Source organism: Panthera pardus, unplaced genomic scaffold (assembly GCF_024362965.1).
Source record: "Panthera pardus isolate Hobbes unplaced genomic scaffold, ASM2436296v1 HiC_scaffold_24, whole genome shotgun sequence".
Lineage (NCBI taxonomy): Eukaryota > Metazoa > Chordata > Mammalia > Carnivora > Felidae > Panthera > Panthera pardus.
The window spans coordinates 126,470,663-126,491,743 of NW_026526810.1; the positions used below are offsets into that span (position 1 = coordinate 126,470,663).

The following is a 21,081-nucleotide window of genomic DNA, read 5'->3' on the forward strand; positions in this document are numbered from 1 at the left end:
CCAGTAAGGGGATAGGTTTCTTAGGTATTCTTGGTCTTACAAAAGTGGTCACTACAGAAACTTCACCAACAAAGCTCCTCTTAGGCCTTTTTAAAAATGTTTCCAGTGAGACAGCTTTTTTTCCAGAGTCACTCTATTGCACAACACGAGGGTCTCTGTATTCTGTATACTGCCAGCTAGCACTGATGGAGACAAGAGGGACAATCACACAATGCCCTAATCCCACAGGGTCCAGCTGAACACCCCAGAATGATGTCCAAATCATCAGATTAGAGTGAGAGCCTTGGCAGGCATGCCTGAAGAGGCCAACACCTTCAAAAAACATATAAAGTGATTTTATCTCCCCCTCACTGTTTCTATGGCTCCTGTCCACACCAGAACTTGGGGGGAGTGGATGTGGACCCAAACACACCAGGCCCCTCCCCCACTCAATGATGGGGTCACAGGTCACCACATCAGAGATCCTCATGTTTTCTCAAACACGTCTTAGTTGTAAATACCTGTGCTGGACAGAAGTGTGAACCATGTAGCAGCCTCAGCCCACCTTCAGGGCTTGAAAGAAGTCCACACACACACACACACACACACACACACACACACACACACACACGGTCTCTTAATTGAATGCACTCACCCCAAAGGATTCCACAGTCCCACCCTGGGGCAAAACACACATCAACAGTAAAATCAGCAAAATCCACTTTCCAGCTTGCTCATCCAGCAAAAGGAAGGACTCCAGGCCAGATTAGCCCATTCTGGCGCGGAGTCCCTGCTCTGCCCCAACGGTAAACTCAAGTGCGCAGCCCAACTTCCGGCGGATTTACTTGTTATCACTGTCCAACCAGCTATAGTCCCTTTTGGAGTCTTGGCTGGTTTCGCCCTGCCACCGTCCAGGAGTCCGGAGTGCTAACGCTATTATCGGGGTGCTTACGTTTATAAGAGATACAGAACATGAAAGCATCTTGAAGGACTCTGAAATGACGCAAAGTGGTATTTCTATGCTAATGATGAGCTCAGCAGAAGACTGCTGGGAGCATTGCTCGGAAATATTGCTAGAACACCCACATACTCCCCTTCCAAAGCAGCATGTTTAACTTTGTCTAATCAGTACTAATTTTCCCACAAGAAATAGGTCATTTGTGCAATCAAGAAGTAATGTTTTAGGAACAGAAGATATCTTTTATTTGTTCCTTTCAAAACACACTGTGGGTCTCCCAAGATCGAATCCTGGGGCCCAAAGCACTCCTGAGACATTAACCATCTCCCCACCCGCACCCCACCCCCGCCAAGGACTACCAATCACATTTTCAGCAAAAGCAGGCTTCAAGATAGAAGCAGCAAGGTCAGAGAAATACAGCGCGAGACACAAATTAACTTCAAATGTTCTAGTAACCGTCTTAAAAAAAGATTTTTTAAAAAGGTGTATTTATATGAAAATATCCTAATAATGCCTTAAGACAATATATATCCAAAATATTATTCCACCACATAATTAACATAAAATCATGAATGAGATACTTTACATTCTCTTTTCATACTATAGTCTCTGGTCTCAAAGTCCATCTCAATTCGGATGCTAAATTCTCACTGGAAACACTTGATCTGCAAAAGTAGTTTCACACACCCCAAGATGTTCCAAACACACTTTAAAAAGTTTTCCTAAATAACTGAATCAAGTATCAGTTTTTAAATTTAATTAAACTTTCACTTCCTCAGTCACACTAGCCACATCTGGAGGCCCCAACAGCCCCATGTGGCCAGCAGCTGTCACACTCCCCGACACCAGTGACAAGGGGACTCGGCAGAGATCAGTCCCTGAGGAAAGCCGGGGTGGCAGGGCCTCCAAGGCGACAGGCCAGGCCCTCCATCTAGTGGGGACGTGAGGTGGTTGCTGACGAGGAGACCCTCCCGCCTGGTACTCAGAACAGAAAGCCACTGTGGAGGCCGCAGCTGACACTGGCCGGCTCAGCAGGCACCTGGTCACACCCTGGCTGGCTGCGTGGGGTGGGCAAGAGCCAGGACGGAGAACACTAGCCCAGTGGTGTGCTCTGAGCAGCCCTCAAATGTGCCAGCAAGCCCTCCTGGCACCAGCCAGGCCTTTGCAAAAAGCAGAAGCAAAGGCCACTGCCACATCCCGAGGCAAATGATGAACGACAAGGGCAGCCTCTGTCTGGTCACCCCATCCGTGTGGCCTGATGGGCAGGAGGGAAGAGTCAGGGTCAGGGTGCAGCCTTCCTGAGACCCCACCCTTTGGAGGGACTGGGGTGGGGTAAGGGTTAAATACCGAGATCCAGGGTAGATTCTGTCCCTCTTCCTTCTCCTCCCCATTCCCCCTCTAAGTTTGTTCCCAGATCCTAATAGAAGATGCAAGGGGGACCCCAGATGCTCCTTTTCATAAATGAAGCTGCCCTAATTGTGTCCTGGAAGGATCCCATGGGGAACTGCTGTAAACAAATTCAAGGAAAAGTCACAAGAAGGGACGAAAGGAGGGTGGGTGTCGTGGGCAGCAGAGGCGGGGCAAGTGCTCTGTAATGTAAAAAGGGGACAGAACCTAGGGGACACCAACCAGCGAGGCTGTCAGTCCAGGAGCGAGAATCTCATCCTAATTCCGAAGCTCCTCCCAGGGCTGTGAGCCCTACAGGCTAGGGGAGAATGGGACGGGGAGGGGACACTCTCCTGGAAGCGTCTGTCACCCCAGTTGCTGGGGGTTGGGGGCTGCATCTGTGTTTGCACATGGTGTCTGTCAACAAGCCTAGAGACTCACCCACCCTCGGATTCCAGCTTCCGGATTCCAGCGGCAGCGGCCACCGGAGGTGACCCAGGGCCCGTGGCCTGGCTCTCAGAAGTCACCGGTGGGGAGAAGTTCTAAGAACAGAACCAGGAAGCTGAGTGCAAGGAAAAGGCTTCCTTCCCATCAGAAACCTCTCCTGACAAGTACAAATGTACTCAGTGGGGGGAAACCACGGGGACGTGGGAGCCCCATTCTGGGCTCCAGTTAATGGGGTGCTGGTAGTGACAGGAAGGACGATGGGAGGATGGGGATGAACAGATTCCAGAGGCACCTGGATACACACACAATGCACAACTAAGCGAGCAGCCACTGTGGACCACACTGCAGCACCCAGGGGCACGGCTTCACTGCCCGTGGCCAAACACTGGTCCTGCTGGTCTGTGAGTCCACCTCGGGGCCCAGGTGGCAATTCGGGCTGGCTCCACAGTGTCACGCTGCACCCTCGTCACTCCCTACTGTCACCGGCCATCCCCCCCCCCAAGCTCCCTCCAACCTCACTCCTCCCAGGGAGGCTGCAAAGTGTCCTGAACGCCTGCACTTGGTGGGTGTCAGCAGGGCAAAGTCTTAGGATGAAAAGATCTGGAAGTTTCCGTCACTGCTCTACGGACAGGGTTGTCCTGCTAGAGGCAGGAGGACACAGCGAGGGGGAGTGGGAGGCCTGGGGCAGCACAGCAGGGGCTGGGAGGGACCCGGGATGGACCCAAGCACCCCTGGTTGCCTCAATCCACCTCCTCTGGCCCAGGGCCTGATGTAACCCTCCTCCTCATGCACCTCCCCACCCTCAGCTCCCAGGGGCTTGCAGATGCGGCTCAATTTCTGCGTCTGTCCAGTCACTCGATTAAACTGTTAGGTTCTGTGGGAGCTGGGGCCCCTAATTCCACGTTGGCCAGTCCCCATTCAGGACTTATGCACACTGCACCCACACAACCATGTTCACGCAGCTGAATGTCCCGGAAGCCCCCAGGTGAGCCTGGGCTTTCTCCCAGGACCCCACCCTTGGCTTAGGAACAGGGGACTCAGCTCAGGTCCCTGCAAACTTACCTCTGGGAATAAGTGCACGTACCCCAAACTCTTGGTAAACTGTCTACTGCACAACTGTCAACAGCAGAGTATTAAACGGAGACCCTAACACACCCCTACCAAAACCTCAACATACAAATGAAAGGAAGTATGGTGTGGGCAGGGGGAGTCGGTGTGATACGGGAGTAGCACTTCGACACTGAGGCTACCGATGGGTAGGTGGTCCTGGTTAGAACACAAGATGCCTCAGTGAATAGAAGGACACACAATTCTATGTGCAGTACTGGTGTTGAAAAAAGAAAAAGAAACCCTCAAAGGGAATGTACCAGAATGACACCACATTCTTCACTCGTATTGTCAGAACAAGAGCAAGTTTTCCAGTATTTTCTAAAGGGCCTGTAATGTGCTCATATCTATGGTATTTTAACCGACATGGCTTCTCACACATACAGTCCGCAGCATCTATTCATCAGATAGTAAGCCATGAAAGGACAGGTTCACAAAAATGACCTCCTTTGAGACAACTCATCAGGTATCCAAGATGAATGAAATGGATTCCCATGTTTTAAAACACGCCCCCCCCCCCCCCCCCCCCCCCCCCCAGCTGGGAAGAGCAGACACCAGCCAGCAGGACCCAGGCGACCTGGCCAGGGATGGGGACAGGGCTGACTTATAGGCCTGGGGAAGGGGTGGGCTCTAGAGCATCAGCCCCTTGAAGGTTCAGGTTAGGGGTCCCAGAAAAGTTCCATCTACCACCCGAGGCAATGCAGAGGCCTCACTGAAAAGGCTTACAAGCCTGCCAGGTCCCATCTGGACCTCTGTGCCCGCTCAAAGAGAAAGGTCATTTTCTCCCCTGGTGGAAGAAATGCGAGGTCCTGGAGAAGTTCTGGGGTAGAAACACACGTGTGTAGTGGGACTACAGGATTAAGAACAAGGATTTCATTGGGGCGCCTGGGTACCCGGCTCAGTTAGTTGAGTGTCCAACTTCAGCTCAGGTCATGATCTCATGGTCTGTGAGTTCAAGCCCGACATCAGGCTCTGTGCTGACAGCTCAGAGTCTGAAGCCTGCTTTGGATTCTGTGTCTCCCTCTCTCTCTGCCCCTCCCCCACTCATGCCCCCCCCCCCCGTAAAAAATAAACATTAACAAATTTTTTTAAAAAAAGAACAGGGATTTCATGAAGCTGCTGAAATAATTTTTTCTCTCCCCCAGAATCAAACTGAATTTTATGGCTTGATATGGTGCCAGGAAGACCAAATAAATGCTACTAAAAGCCAAGTTTTCAGGCCCATGAGTGACACCACCCCCTCCCCCTCCGAGGGGTTTAAATGGGAGAGGATGCTGAGTAAACGAGGGGAAATCCCAGCAAAATTAAGACAATCACCGAGCAGAGGCATCCAGATCATTACCAAGGAGGTCTGGCCAGTCCAGACAGCAAAAGATGCCTTCCACACGGCTAAAGAAACAGGGTGTTGTTGTGGACCTGTCCACGTTCTCAGAGCCAATACTGAAAATCAGACACGCGTGTTATCAGCTTTGAGCATACACCCAGCACCCCTTTAGAACTGGGGTTCAGATATTCCAAAGATACATACTGAGCACCGTGCTGTGAGTGGGGAACTCTCAGCCTGAATGGAAAGGCAGAGAGGCAGAAAATCACAGCGCAAAAGGACAGGTGTCAGTCAGAGCAGCACAGCACAACCAAGTCCGGGAAGGCTTCCCAGAGGAGGCGGCTTCTGAGCTGGGCTACGGAGAATGCTTAGGAGTTCCACAGGCGGGGGAGAAAGCCCAAAAATATATTAACTGTTAAATGTGGCCAACAAGCCAAGCCTTTGGTTACCCTGTACTGTACATACTCTGCAGTTCCTCCTGGGGCACAATCTTCCTCACATACCCCTAGCCTCAATTACTACCAGTCAGAATCCTATTTATCCTCCGAAACTCACAGAAATCATCACCTCCTCTATGCAGCTACCACTGATGCCCTTAATCACATACGATTTTCTTTCCCCTGAATTCTTAAGGCTTCATTTGCCCTCTTCTGTGGCCTTTTCACATTCTGCCTTCTTCATCAACTCCCCAAAGGCAGCAAAAAGCTGCTAATAGTGACAGCTGACAGAAAATCAGACTGATCAGAAAATATTCCTCAACATTTATATTAAGATGAAAAAAAATTATCCTCTTGGGAGAGGTGTCCTCTCTCTCTCACACTAACCGGGGAACCAAGTCCTAAAAACCATCTGCTTTGCTCCACCACCATGATGGAAGTAACTCAACTGTCTTTGCCTGGAATCTTGGCAAAATCGGCTGCCACATGCCTTAAGATTCAACAGCCTGCAGATGTAGGCAAAAGTTAAAACATCTCCTCATCAATTTGTAATGCTGGTTTGGGTACACCATGCTTTCTGATTGTTAATTCCCAAATACGATCATTTTATGAGCAAAGAGAAGCAGAACAAGGGTATTTAAAAATTCCAACACTACAGAAATGACTCAGACAGGAAAGGTATCACCTGAATTCTGATGTTCTCAGGGTCTATTCCAGTGCCCTAGAAGAGGTGACATGTCTAAACCCCACAGCAAGAACACATCCAGGAAGTGCAGAGCATTTAGCTGGGGTTCACACGGGTGGGATGCCTCTGGGCACCCGACAATGAGACACTCACAGAGCACCGCAGAGAGACCTACAGAGCCAGGGACTGGCTCCAGGGGTCCTCTGCACACACACCACACAGTCTGTGCTCATGTCATCAATTAGCAGTCCTCCATACCACACCTTGAAACCTCCCACCCGCATCTGGCCAAGAGGGGTTCCTTAACGCCCTTCAGGACTCCTCAGTCAAAACAGAAAGTGCCAGAAACCCTGCCTGACCTTGCCAAACATACACCCAACCACAGAAAGTGCCCCATCTCTTTCCTTCTCCCAATATTCACAAGAGGTGCTCAGGACAAGAATTACTAGAATTTCCCATCTGAGGGAACCACAGCACAGGGCAGGTAACAGGGCTTCACGTGGGGTCCAGAGCAAGGGCCAAGACTGGCAGTCTGCGTGGCGAGCTCTCCCCCATACCACGCCAGCTTCCCCGTGGCTCACACTAGAGCACTCTCTACGGGTGAGGCTTGCCTCATACCTTCCATGGTGATGCCTGGTACCGACAGTCTGCTGGCCTCACCCCGACAGATCACGCCTCCCATGATATCACCCAATCTGAGAGCAACAGGGACTAGACTCCAAAGCCAGGTGCCACAGCCCACTTTCTGGGATACCACAGCCAAGAGCACGAGTTTCTAACGTAGCTGCTGGGAGGAGACGTAAGCCTGATGATTTATCCTCGGCCGCCTGTTCAAAGCCTGAGCCCATGGGGCCACGTGCTTGTAATTCCATCTGGACAAGGGGCTCTGGCTCCGGCCGCCTTCCCTCTCACTGGGGCAGTGAGCCCTGGCAAAATGAGTGGGTAATGAAGTGCTTTTATGTTAAGAGGCTGTCACGTAAAGCTGCTGATAGATTCAATCCATCTGTTCCAACTCCTTTCAATTAATCCTGGGGTCCCCAGGGCCTGAAACCAGTCCGGATCCACACAAGCCCAAGAGTACTGGCTCCCCTAACTAGGCCACGCTGCATCTCAGGACCCAGCGATGTAAAGCCACCAACCTGGGCCATCCGTGGTTATCACGTCGTGAAAGAACCGCCTGCCCCTGAACGCTTTGTAGCTGCTTGCCCTCGTGGCTGTTCACAAAAACAAACAACACCATTCTTTGTTCGCAGAAAGGAAAACAGTATTTCCTTCGATAGAGGAGGAGGAGGAGACCTGTGGGAAGGAGCCCCTGGAAACTCAATCACCACTGCATGAGGGCAGAAGCTATGTGCTGTGTGACCTCAGGAAAGCCACAGTCCCTCTCTGAGCCACACCCTCATCTGTAACAGGACTAGGACCACCTCTAAAGGGATGTCTGGCTCCTTCAGAAGTTGGGGGAGGGGAATTGGGAAAGGAGACAGCGTGCTGGCATAGAGGAGCACATCACAGTTTTATCAGGTCACTAACTCAGGACTGCCAACTCTGAAAACAGGCAAGTGCCCATGTGTCCCGGAAGAACCCAGGGGAAACCCAACAAGGGACGGGACTGCAGGATGCTCAAATGTCCCCACAGACGTTTGTCACCTTCCCTTTAGGGCTGGTATGACGCCTGGGGTTGCTCTGCAGCAGGAGCCGTCTTATCTGATGCTGGTAAGTGCCTGTTCTGAGCCCATGGACCAAAAAAAGGTGGTGGGGTAGCCCCGGAAGCATGGGCAGGGCACTGCGTTCAGCTCCTCTGAGAAGAATTTCTGCCCATAAATGGTGTTTCGAGAGCCACTTTACATGGTAAACACAAGCCTGTCACCAGCAGCCAAGGTTGGGCTCTAGGGGAGAACTTCTGCAGCAAAGCCATCAGCAGCCACAGGTGCTGGGGGAGGGGCACAGGGCTCCAGATGGACCAACAGACGGACATGCAAACTTGCTGACAGATCCCGGCCAGCATCAAGGGGCTGGTGAGAACTAGCTTTTAAGACTGCAAGAGGCTTCCAGATTACCTACAGAGCAGGGAAACTGAGACCCAGAGAGGAAAATCACAGGGTGGGGCGGTGGGCAGCATCACACCTGGGTCTAGAAAGCCAGGTCTCCTCTGCCTCCACCCCGGAGCTCTTTCTACCATGGCAAGGAGAGCAGTTCATTCATCAGTGTCTACTGGGTGCCTCCTACACCCAGGACCATGCTCCAGGAGGGGCTCGGGGGAGGGAGGGGTGGTCCTGTCCTCACACTCAATGCCCAGAGTGGTTCAGGGCCGCCCTGTCCTCTCCTCAGCAACATCAACAGCATCAGTGCTTGGGGCTGACACAAGAAACCCTACTTCATGGCAGTGAGGGATCTTACAGCTGTGGACCAGCAGTTGGAGAATCCCTGTGTCCCAGCTTCTTGGAAGAGTCTACATTTCTGTTGATCAGCAGGCAAGGACGGTGTGGGGCTCAGAGGCAGACCACCTATTGGCCAGGGTGTAGTGTGGGTGTGCGTGGGTATGTGTGTAAGGGAGGGAGGCTAGAAGAGCCACCAACACCACCAGTCCACGGGACCCAAACTGCTCCCCTACACCCCCAGCAGCTGGGGGCCCTAGGCTGATTTCCCAGGCACCGTCTGCCCTGGGCACGCCTACAGAGCTTAGCGGGAGGGGTGCGGCCCTCCCCTGTCCCAGCAAGTTGCTGGGTGTCTACGCATCCACTGTATCCCATTCTGCTGCATCCATCACTCAGCCCAGGCAGGGCTGGAGCAGGGGCCACACCCTAGCAGCCCTCACCCGTTCCTGACAGTGCTGTACCAGCTCCCTCGCTCCCAGGGTACAAGTCTGAGCAGGAGGGGACAGAGTGCTTGGAAGCCTCCAGCAGCAGGTGGCAGCCTGCTGGGACCTGTGAGGGCAGGGAAAGGCAGGGAGGGAAGACCAACCCAGAGCGTGAGCGTCGCAGGACCCAAGGCACCAACGCATCCAAGTCAGCCAGGCCTCCACACCCATCTCCCCAGGGCAGGGGGAATAGAAGGACAGCCGATCACTCTCTTTTGGACACCACTGTATTTCCGGGTACCTAACAGGTGTCAGGTGGTGTGCTGGTGTGTGTGTGGTGGGGGGAGGGGAGTTACACAGAGATGACTTCTGTCCTCAAATCTACAATACACAGAAAGACAAGCTCAACAAAACGTGCAAGAGCAGTGAGGGTGCCCAGGGTGTGTGCGCATGGGGCCGGGCTCTGTCCTTGAAGAGCCTGCCGCCTGGCAGGGGGCCGACCTGCTGGCAAGTTTGGCACCCTAACAGCGGAGATGAGAGGCATCTCAACTGAGGAGCACACGGGAGAGGGTCACCCAGAAAGGCTTTCAGGAAGAGGCAGCACTGAGCTACGATGGAACAGAGAGGCACAGGTGCCCCCCAGGCATGTCACATGCCTAGCAGATCATGCTGATGGCAGGGAAAGGAGGCAACAAAGGCAAAGGAAGAAGCAAAAGGCACCCCACCCCCACTTCCTGTGTCCAACACGGGCACTGGAATCCCACCTCCTGGCCCGGTCCAGGATGAAGCAGCAGAACCCCTGTTCAGGGAGTTGGGGCCCCCAGCATGCACTCCGTACTCAGCTCTGCGGTGGCAGCAGTGGCTCTGGAGTCCCCAAACCAGGCCCACCAGCAGCCTCTTGCCGCTGGGACTCAGCTCCAACTCCTGCCAGGTGGCTGGGCGGGCAGGGGGGGCATCACACCTAACCCACAGGAGACTGAGCACAGCACCTGGCACGTAATGAGGCCCCAGACACTCTTAGGGAGAACACATGCCTGCCTCCTGCTTCAAGGGTCCCGCTTTAGAACAGTTCTAGGATGCACACATGTAGGAGGCCTGCAGAGACCAGAAGTGAAGACAGCCACAGTGAGGTGGGTGTGGGAGTTCACCCTGGAGGTCCTCGGGAATGGAGAAATCCTCTCCACCCCTTTTTCCTCTCTACTGCTCTGGCTCCTTCAGAAAGGACTGAATAGGAACACCTGGACACCTCTACTCCCTTGCTCTCACTTCTCTCTTCCCTCCAGTCGCTGGAGGAAAAGCACACACGATGATAGGCACTGCAAAGGCTGGCAGAGGTTTCAACCCTCAAGGCCTGGCAGGTGCTATGCTGAGAACTCTCAGGGCAGGCCTAGGCTATAGGGGAGGGGGTATAGGGAGAGGGGGTGCTTGGTACATTAGTGATTCCTGGGGGATGGGGAGAGAGATGCCTGGGGGATGGGGAGAGAGATGCCTGGTTGATTAGTGATGCCTGGGCATGGGGGGGGGGGGCGGGTTGCTTGGTTGATTAGTGATGCCTGCCTCAGGCAAAATGACAGAATTTGCACCTCCGAGACAGAGACCGGCAAAGGTGGAAATGCAAACTCTCCACAGCAGGAAGTGAGCTAGGTAGGCCTGTACTACTGCCTCCCTCGCCCAGAAAGCTGCAGATGAAACAGACGTACAAGTTACAAAGAGGTGACTTTTGGCTCCAAGAGGAGGGATTTCTGTGAATTAAATGAGACACATTGACAAAATGATATACTGGGTCAAAAATGCCAGGATCCTTGCATTTGGAGGGAACCTGACTAGAATAACTCTACGTTATTAGAAAAGTAAAACGGGGAGAACACATTTACTCCTCAGGATTTCTGAAAACTAATCCTCAAATCCATGTTAAGTGACCTAAGGGCGGGGGGGGGGGGGGAGCATACTTAGCCCGTTTTACTAAAAGCAGAACATTTCTAAAAATTAATCTTCCAAAAACAGTAGCAGTTGCTACATCCGTCTGATCATCAGAGGCCTTCCCCATCATACAAATAACCCACCTGGGAACAACCACCACAACAGCAAAGAAACAGAGAAACAGATGGTGTAAGCAAACAAATCTTATAAACACTGGTCACTTCGCATCGTTAAGGGAGGTTGCCACTCATGGCCAGACTTCATCTAGAGAGTAAGGAACTCTGAAAGGTTCTTATTTTCCTATCACCAAAAATGTATTCTATAGCAGGAAACTGGGGGAGGGCAACTCAGGACACAGTTGAAAAACTGGGGAGGAGGAAGGTTAAGAAATGAGTTTGTAATGAGTAACATTTCGTCAGGAAGCGAAAATCTCAACAGATGGTATCAGCTTCAAGGCAGCTGGGCAAGGGCTTGGTGGTGGCTCAATGCACGCCCCCTCCCCCCAACACCTGATGCAATCTCCCCCACTCTGCAACACTCACCTCCAGTGCCATCCTCTACCCAAATTCCTTGGTTGGACATCATCACTTCCTCCTCTGTGTCCCTGAGCCCCAGGGCGTGCACCCCTATAGTCAGTTCGATGTGACTGGGAACCTCAGGGTCTTGGGGTGCTGTAAGGTGCTCATCTCTGAACTGTCCCCTCCACCACCCCAGGCCTCTGCACGTGCTGCCCACAGATGGTCACCAGCTGCTGGCTGACCCAAACCCACTGACCACAGGAGGAAGGGTCTGGTGAGAACAGAGGCCTCAGAACCTCAGGTCACTGACTACATCTTCGCCCTTCTTGCAGAGTGCAAGCAACACTGGCTTTTGAACAGTAAGCCAGTCCTAACCGGCAGGCGGTATCCCAGGTCCACTGGCTGGCTCTTTGCCAACACAGGATCTGTTTAATCAACAAATATTTTAAGTTTATTTATTTGTGAGAGATAGTGTGAGCAGGGGAGGAGGCGGCAGGGCAAGGAGAGAATCCTAACCTGTGAGATCATGACCTGAGTCAAAATCAAGAGTCAGACACTTAATTGATTGAACCATTGATTGAACCACCCAGGTACCCCGATCAAATATTTCTGATTGCTGGGGATGCTGCAGTCAATGAGGGCAATCAAGAGGTAAATAAGTATATTATAAGCACGTGCCAAGAAATACTAAGTGTGGAGAAGAAAAATCAGCAAGGTAAGACCATTCGGAGTGACAGAAAAAGAAATTACAGACACGCAGCCAAAGGAAAGCCCTTCCATGAAGTGATAGTTGAACAAACATGAGTGGAGAGAGGGTGTGAGCCAGATGGACACGTGGAATAAGAGAATTCCAGCCACAGGCAAGTCTTGCAAGAGGGCAAGTCTTGTGGCTGGAACACACCGTGCAGTCCCACGGAGGGTGAAGCACGCTGGCAGGGGTCCACCCTAACCTGTGATGCCATTCCCAGCAGTGCCCGCAGTGGACTCCCGGGGTCAGACTCCCCATTCTGAAGCCTGAGGCAGCACAGGAATGTCACATGAGCAACTCACCAGGACACAGGGGTTCTAAAGCTTTTGAGCCTTGGACACCAGGCACAGGTGACTAGTGGTGGCTATCTGGAGCGCTGTGTTGAGAAGGATTCTGAGGCCAGGGCTCGGAGTTAGAGAGTGCCACGGTCGATCAGTGAGGTCAGCCTGAGCTAGGAATTAAGACACGGGGGCACTCCCTGGTAGAGCCTGGTGTAATAACATGCTGTAACACGCTTGTGGTATAAAATGCTGCGGAGACAAGAGGAAGGGACCAGCATTTCTCTGTCACTCATTATAAAGCTGCAGACTGAGCTCCCTCTGCTAAACCATCTTCACTTGCGAAGCCTCCATACCAGGCTGTGGGGTCCCCAAGGTGGGGATCTGGACCATCTTCCTCCCTGCAGCTGCCCAGGGTGTGGTACGAGGAGGGGTTCACTCAGTGTTCTATCGGATGAGCTAGGCTGGCATGCGTTCTATGTGAACAGCCCGACTGTGGGTCCCTAAAGGACAGAGGCAGAAACAATGGCCTTCAATTAGACCAACTGGGCCTTTCTGGGTGAGGATCTGACCCGAAGACAAAAACAAAACAAAGCAACCACCTTTCTTTTCCTTTTAAAAAAGAAAAGGGAGGCTTCCTTTCAGATGTGGGTAAGGTGGGTGTGAGGACCACCAGAATCCAGGAACATTGTGGGGGGGGGGGGGCGTGGGTGGGAAAACTAAGGCATGCAGACCCACCCCAGCACCTGGCCACGAGGCAGCCCAGCTGAGAACCCACACTTCAAACAAATAAAGGCATCCTGGCCACCTGTTCCTAAGCTCAAATCCAGCAGGGTGACGGTTTGTGCCCATCCCACCCCATGGCAGGTGGACTCCTCCAGCCCAAGCCAAAAGATGAGAAAAGATGCCATCTGTGCACATGAACTGAGCACCTACTGTGTGTGTGTGTGTGTGTGTGTGTGTGTGTGTGTGTGTGTGTGTGTGTGTAGAACATCTCGCTCTGGTCCAAGTGTGTACATGCTGTCGTGGGCTGAGTGGGGCAGGTGTCTGTTTTACACCTGGCTTTTGGGGAGTGCATCTGTCTTCCAGAATGCACTCATGGTCCTCTGTGCCTTGCACACTCGTGGACTGCCTCACTTTTACATTCATTAGCTAATTCACTGAATGAGCATTTACTGAGCCTAGGTCTATTCCAGGCAGTGTACTCGGGTCGGGGACGTGATGATGGTGAGTGAACACACACTCCTGGTGGAGACGGGCATTTATCAACCACCCTCACGAGTGAGCTCAGTCAGCAACGGCGCTGTGGGCGGGCACAGGGAAAGCTCCAAGTAAACGCTTCCTGAAAGAACGTACAGGAGAGATGGAATACTGCAAAGCCAGCAGCTGGTCATCATAAATTCCATCTCCCATCCGGAAGCAGAGAGGAAAGATGCAGGAAGTGGGACGCACTGTGCGCTCCCAGCCAGGACCACAGGCCCGAGGGAAGACCACGGGTTGAGCCACAGGATAGGCCCATCTCTCGGCAGACTGCCCAGGTACAGCCCCGGCCTGCAGCGGTAGGAAAGGCCTTTGCTCCAACAGTGACACTGCACTCGCCTGGCCATTAAGACCCAGGAAAACGAGGCCAGACGTTGGGCCTGGAACAGAACTGCTCCAGGCAGGCAGGCTGGCCAGCTACTCTGGCTGCAGCTTCATGCACACATGCGCCACCCCTCCATTAGCATCGCCACCACCTCCCTCTGCACAGAGGGGCTCTCACCCCGTGTCTAAGACACTGGTCTTTGCTTTCAGCCAGAAAAATAAAGAGAAACAGAAGCCATGACAAAGCACCCCCACGTGAAAAAGCAAGCTCATCTCATCTCACACCACCCACCCAGAGCTTCCTCTAAAGAGTAGAGGGCTCACGGTGGCTGCTGAGGGCTGGCACCAGCAGGCAGGGAACAGAGCACCTTCGACAGGCACAGGTGTGTCAAGGGGCCCCTAAATCCACTGCTGGGAAGTGGGGTCGCCACGGAGGGCAGGCCGAGAGGTGACGTTATGCCTCCACAGTGGAGTCCCTGAGCTCGTGGGGCTGCTGTGAAAATTACAGCACATGTCTACGGGTGCTGATTAACTCTGGCATCCACAGGAACCATCCTAACTCCATGAGCCAGCGGAGTTCAGAGGAGTTAGGTGATGCCCAGGTTACCTGCGGGTGAGTGGAGTGTGGGACCCAACGCCAATTCCTTGGAATCCTGACGCCAATGTGAGATCCTGCTGACCTTTTAGAATCCACAGGACTCTCGGTAGTCATTATGCACCTTGCGGTGCTAGAAACCATGGAGCTGGGGGCGGTTACATGACAGATCCCTGAGAATTACAGTCATCTGGGAGTAATGAAGACCTGAAAACAGTGACGCCCTAGGTGTCAGGGACCTGGGCACTGCGAAGCATTCCAGGCAATGGGCAGGAGGGAGCTTCTGAGAAAGGCATGCTGCCCCCTCGTTCAAGGAGGGCTTCCCAGAAGTGGCACTCAATCCTGACCCCAGAGCCATGCCTGGCTGGAGGGGAGGCTGGGGCTTCTTTTATTAAGGAAGAAGGGGGAGAGTGGACAGGAGCTGGGGGATAATCTGCCACATAAGACAGGTGATAAAACACGACCTCTGGCCTCATGGAAATTACCGTCTCGTTAGAAATATACACACATGTGGAGATGATTAGTGGGTGAGGCCACCTATAACAAGACACTTTGACACACAGGAAACAAGTGGTTAAGGCAGAACAGAGCCATGGGCCGTGGAGGTTGCTACAGCCAGCGGGCATTAGTGGAAGAGGGAGGCCTGAACTGCAAGGGGGGCAAGAGAGAGGCAGGGGGAAGGCAGCTCTGGAAAAGCAGATCGCTCCCCCCCTCCCTGTGAACACTGGGCCATCACAGCCTTTGCTAAAACTAACTTGGCAGTGGGGGATGGGGGGGGGCAAGCTGGACCTAACAGGCACAGAACTAGGTTAATTATTAAACATAATCCTTGGCTCATGACACTCATCTGTGGTCACACATGGCTCGCTTTCTTTCAGTTACTTTTTACAACGTAATAACCACCTGCAAACCCACCACCCCAAACACAGGCTATGATCTTGACAATAACCTCCATCTAACCAGATGGTTCCCCCATCCCACCTCCACCCCGCCTTCTATCCAAGATATCACCATCTTGGATCACAAGTGCACATTCCCTTGCTCTCTTTTTTACAGCTTTACTTCATCTGTAAATATTCCTAAAAAGCACATTTCGTTGCTTTTTAACTTTAGAAGAAAAGGAATGATGGTGTATGTAATCTTTGAGAGCATATGCTCTTTTCACCTAGTATTTATGATATTGCTAAAATTCATCTACATCACTGCACGTTGCTGCAGTTAATTTGTTTGGACAGCTGTATAATATTCCATTGTGTGGTCACATCTCCGTGTATTCATCCGTTCCCCTACTGATGGGCATCTGGGCTGTTTCCAGGTTTTTGCTGTTGTGAACAGAAATGCTGTGAATATCCTTGTACAAGTCTCCCAGAGTTCACGCGCCAGAGACTTTCTTGGGTATACACCTAGGCGTAAAATGAGCTGGGCCATCAGGTATGCGGATGCTGAACTTTTGCCATTAATGCCAGTCTGTTTTCCAAAGTAACTGCACCAATCTGCACTCCCTCCAGCAGAGGATGAGAAACAGAACAGCCAACACTGGCCACACAACAAGAGTTCACCAGTTCTCTCCCAGTTGCCTCATGTCAGACTGGGAGCAAACACTGACCCAGCACCACCACCTACTGCGTGCAAGAGCCAGGTCCTGACCCATCAGCAGCCGGACTCTAAAATCCCGTGTTCCCAACCACAAAGACCTCCCCACTTGACAGGCCAACTCCCGCCAGAGGGAAAAGGCTGGAAGGGCAAGGATTACATCTAAGACACCTCAACAGGATCAAGTTCAGGGTCAAGGGCTGAAACACAGACATGCCAAGCCAGTCTGTATAGGATCCTACCTTTGTCACCCAGGGCCAGGGATGAGCTGTTGCCAAGTCTGACTGGTCTTCGATGGCCGGCATTTTCTCACTCTGTCATCCACTGCCCTTGACTCTTAAACTGCCTCAATGCAAGCCCACCAGATGAGGTGGCAGATGGGGCCACATAAGTATTGGCTCCTTGAGCTTGCCTCCTTCTACTCCATCCCTGCTCCCGCTCTCATTCTTGGCTCCAGGGACAAGTGACAGTGATGGCTTTCCATGGCCAGGTCAGGTACCTACACTGGTGCCTGGGCCCTCCACTGGAGTGCCTCATTTGTTCCCACTTCCAGTCATTTCCAGTGGGCCTGCCTGAAATCAACACATAAAAAACTGAGTCTTCTTCGTCAGTAGTTTAGTTACTGGAGAAAGGGTCCACCCTGCAAACATGTGAGTGAAGGCCAAAGGGTCTGGGGTTGAATATAAGTGCCGTGGGACATCAGAACGAGATGAGATGGTGGGGACTGGACAAACCCACTATTAGAAAGGACCTCCATGCTATGCCACGAGGACTCACCTTCCAGCTTCAAGTTGTCGTCCTGACACTAGCAGCACCCCGCCAAAGTCATTTCCTCACGTTTGTTTTGTCTTCACACATAGATGCTCAATAAATACTTGTCCAATAGAAACAAAACTCTCATTGCTATTTATACAAGACCACCCAAAAAATCTTTGTCAAATGCTATGGATAGAATTCTGGTCATCTTGGGGTGGTTAACTGTTCTGCAACTTTTTGGAAAGCATTACACAGGGAAGCACACCTGCTTCAACATGCAGCAGAAGCAAGGACATAAGAGCAAAGTGCCAGTGTGGCATCAGACATGCCTCTCAAAGCGGGCAGACCAGTTTAATGCACCCAAAATTACATGCAAGCCAAAAAGTTTCCAGAAGAATCCTATTATATATACACTTTTACAACATGGTTATTGTGCAAATTTTCAAAAGTAGATAAAAGGAGACAAAAACAGTACAATAAGCCCTATGTACCCAGCAGCCAGCAAGATCAGCTTCATATGTCATTTTTCCCTTTGCTATAAAATTATTTTCACACAACCTCCAGCATCACATCATCTCAGCCCTCCATCAGAATGTTTCTCTAAAGAACACTGGCATTTTCTTACATAACCACAATTACATGCTATTATCTTTTTCCTACGTGCTTCTTAAAATGAAGCACTGTATGTTTCTGGAGTCCAGCCAGGAAGTGAGAGAGAGGGGAGGCGGGAGGAGGGGGGGAGGAGGGGGGAAGGAGCAGGGAGAACGTGGATACAGGTTTCACGTGAGACCTGCAGTATGCTCTAGGGAGGGGTTTCCCCATGTGCACGCCCCATGCAGATTTGTTTCTTCCATGACTCTAACCACTGACTAAGGAGCATGTGAGATTGGGGGGCTGAGGACATGGAAAGGTGTAGTAACATGGGGAGAAGTTAAAGGTTTAAGGGCTTTCTCTGTGGGGAGTTTGAGTCTCCCATCCCCGCCTATCCCAGGAAGGGGGACTGTGACCCACCAGACCCGTTGCACATTACCAGAGGGGTCTCATGGAGAGGAGGGACCCCAAGTCTCAAAAACACCAGAGCCCAGGTCCCGGAGACACAGCAGGTGCGGCAAACCAGCTGGTCAACACGGAAACAATCTTTTGGGTCTAGGGTTTTATCTTCTCCGCATTTCTCTATGCCCATGAAGTTACACATTCCTCCTGCTACTGAAGGTCAAGGCTTTTTTTCCCCCCCCAGAATAAAAAACTCTTTTATTGAACTGGGAGAAGGATAAACACGGGGAGTCTTTATCTGATGGGGTGTCCAGACTCAGGGAGGCCCGGGCTGGGGGCAGCGGAGCAAGAGGCGGCAGCGAGGTTGGTGCCCTGGAGCTGGGGCTGTGCGCACTTGAGGGATGGCTACACGGCCAGGCATGGGGCCTTGGAGCACAGTGCAGGCCATGCAAGGCTTGAGCGAGCACAGCTCCGCGGGGCTGCAGCGGGGAGACAGAGAAACTGAGGCAGGTGCAGGGGCAGCAGTGAAGACATCCTGTCCTCGGACCAATCAGGGGGTCTCAGGAGGTTGACCTGGAGGGCGCCGAGGACAGTCAGACCCCCGATTCTCCCCCGCAGGACGAGGCCAGTGGAGAGCAGGAGGGGGGCTGAAGATGGACAGACATCCAGCTCTACCCCGGGGGTCGGGGGAGGGACAGGCTGGGCAAAAAGAGGACTCACCTTGGCATCCAGTTAAATGGTTAACAGAGAGGTTGGGGGGGGGCGCCCCTCTGGACACCCCATTTGCAGCCAGAAGGGCAGCTGGGGGACTCGAGGTTGATCCACCTCTCATTCTCAACCTTGGGACACAGGATCTTCTGAGGCCAGGAAGATGCTCTATCTTCCACCCCCGGGACAAGATTAAGGGTCCCCGAATCTGGACAAACACCTCATTCTCAGACACCTCCAGACTAGACAGGCACAGCATTTTCTCTCACATCCAGAAAAATCAAGTCTGGGTGCACCTCCCCCCCCCCCCAAGGTCTCTCATTCTCTGAGACGGTAAGGACTGTGACCAGGAAGGTAGGTCCCTGAGCCATGCCTGTAAAGCACAGGCTCCAAGTCGGAGCCCGCCCCATCGAGCAAGCGGTGCGCCAGGCTCAGCGCCGCAGCTGAGTGCCGATCCGGCTCCCATCCTGCTGCCTTGGCCTCCAGCAGAGATAGCTCCAGAAAGTAGGTGGCAAAGAGCCCCGAAAGGTCAAGGCTTTAAAGCCTGACACATCGGGGCGCCTGGGTGGCTCAGTCGGTTAAGTGGCCGACTTCGGCTCAAGTCATGATCTCGCGGTCCGTGAGTTCGAGCCCTGCGTCGGGCTCTGTGCTGACAGCTCAGAGCCTGGAGCCTGTTTCAGATTCTGTGTCTCCCTCTCTCTGACCCTCCCCCGTTCATGCTCTGTCTCTCTCTGTCTCAAAAATAAATAAACGTTAAAAAAAAAAAAAAAAAAAAAGCCTGACACATCAAGAGGAAGGCTGCAGCTTCTGTACTTTCTGCCCCAGGTGGCAGGCTTTGCCTCGCAGAGGCGACTGCACAATTAATTGCCTTCGTCCCAATCAGGCCTCTCCTACAAGACCCAGCTCACTCCCCTGTCTGGTCCAAGCCCACCCCCGGGTCTCCTTTCTGATTCCTTTTTTCAGTGTATTTTCTTAACAGCCCATTTCATCAGGGTTAGTCTGCTATCTTCTCCTGTTTCACATCTGCACGTCTGGCCTCTCCAGCTAGGATAGGTTCTTCCATGTCCGAGCAGCAGAAAGAGCACAGAGCTGAGGTTCACAGCAGCCTTGGGTTCTAGTTCCAGGCTCACCGTTAAACACAGAGCTCATCACACCTTCTCGGGGCCTCGGTTTCTTCATGTGTAAGATGAAGCCATGCAGGGAACAGCACTGTCCTCCTCCTCCTCCCTCCATGGCAGACATACTACAGAAGGAAGCCCTCTTTCCCACAGATCCAGGCCTCCCGGCCCTTCTGCACACAGTTCTCTGCGCGGCCACACCTGCTCCATCTGTACCTCAGCGCGAGCTCGTCCCCCACTCCCTGGGCTGGATGGTTTCCAAGGATGCTGTAAATACAGTGGGCCCCACAACAGAGCACCCAGAGAAGATTATGCAAAAAGTGGGAACAGGAGATCCTCCCTGACAGTGTTTGGACTCTGAAGTGGCCACCTCTGGTGGGAATAATGGACTCTGAATTTCTCCAGATGAAGGCCCTTACAAGGTGGTCTCATCTCCAGCTCAGCTCTGCCTCCACTGTGTTCGAAGGAATCTTAACGCCAAGCTCCTCCAGCAGGGGTGAGGTCGGCTATCTCTCCACCCGCCTTGGGGCCCAGGGCCGAGCCCAATTCATGCTGCGACCTAAGGAAATCATCCAGCAGTTGAGAGAGAGGGCAGAGAAGAGACACAGCCGCCAAGGTCTCGGAGAGATAAAACCTCATCTCATGTCAGCCTGAGAAGGGCGTGAGGCATGAGTGGAAGCCCCTTGGGGTCACACAGACTGTCTGGTCTCCTACAGAAAACCCAGGGGGAGACCACAGCCATTCCGACATGAGGCACAGACTTGCCCAAAGTTTAAATCCTGATTTATCAGGACACATGGCCTCTTCTGACTGTACCTCTTTCAATACCCGTGCCATAGAAGGGAAAGGAGGCGGCCGCACCTGTCCCTTACCCCCGAGCCCTCAGGGAGAGAATGAAGCCCTCACACCTGAACTCCCTGCCCTCCACCCTCCCAGGCTGGGGGCATTCTCCTTCATCCCAGCTTCTAGTACTACTGACAACAGCCTCGAAGGGCAGGTTGAGATCGGCTGAGGGACCCCCAGGGTCTGGCTCCCACGCTTCACTGCCCCTCCTTTGGCAGCACCTGACACGCTCCCAAGCCCCAGGGCCTTCTTGCCAAACCTCGCAAAAAGCTTAAAAGCCCACAGCTGCCTGCAGGAGCCCGCTTCT

At 52.7% G+C, this 21,081-nt stretch overlaps 1 protein-coding gene across 1 annotated transcript in view; it reads right to left on the reverse strand.

The window, feature by feature from the left end:
* CCDC88C (coiled-coil domain containing 88C) overlaps nt 1-21,081 on the reverse strand; it is a 128,369-nt gene that overhangs the window by 76,166 nt on the left and 31,122 nt on the right.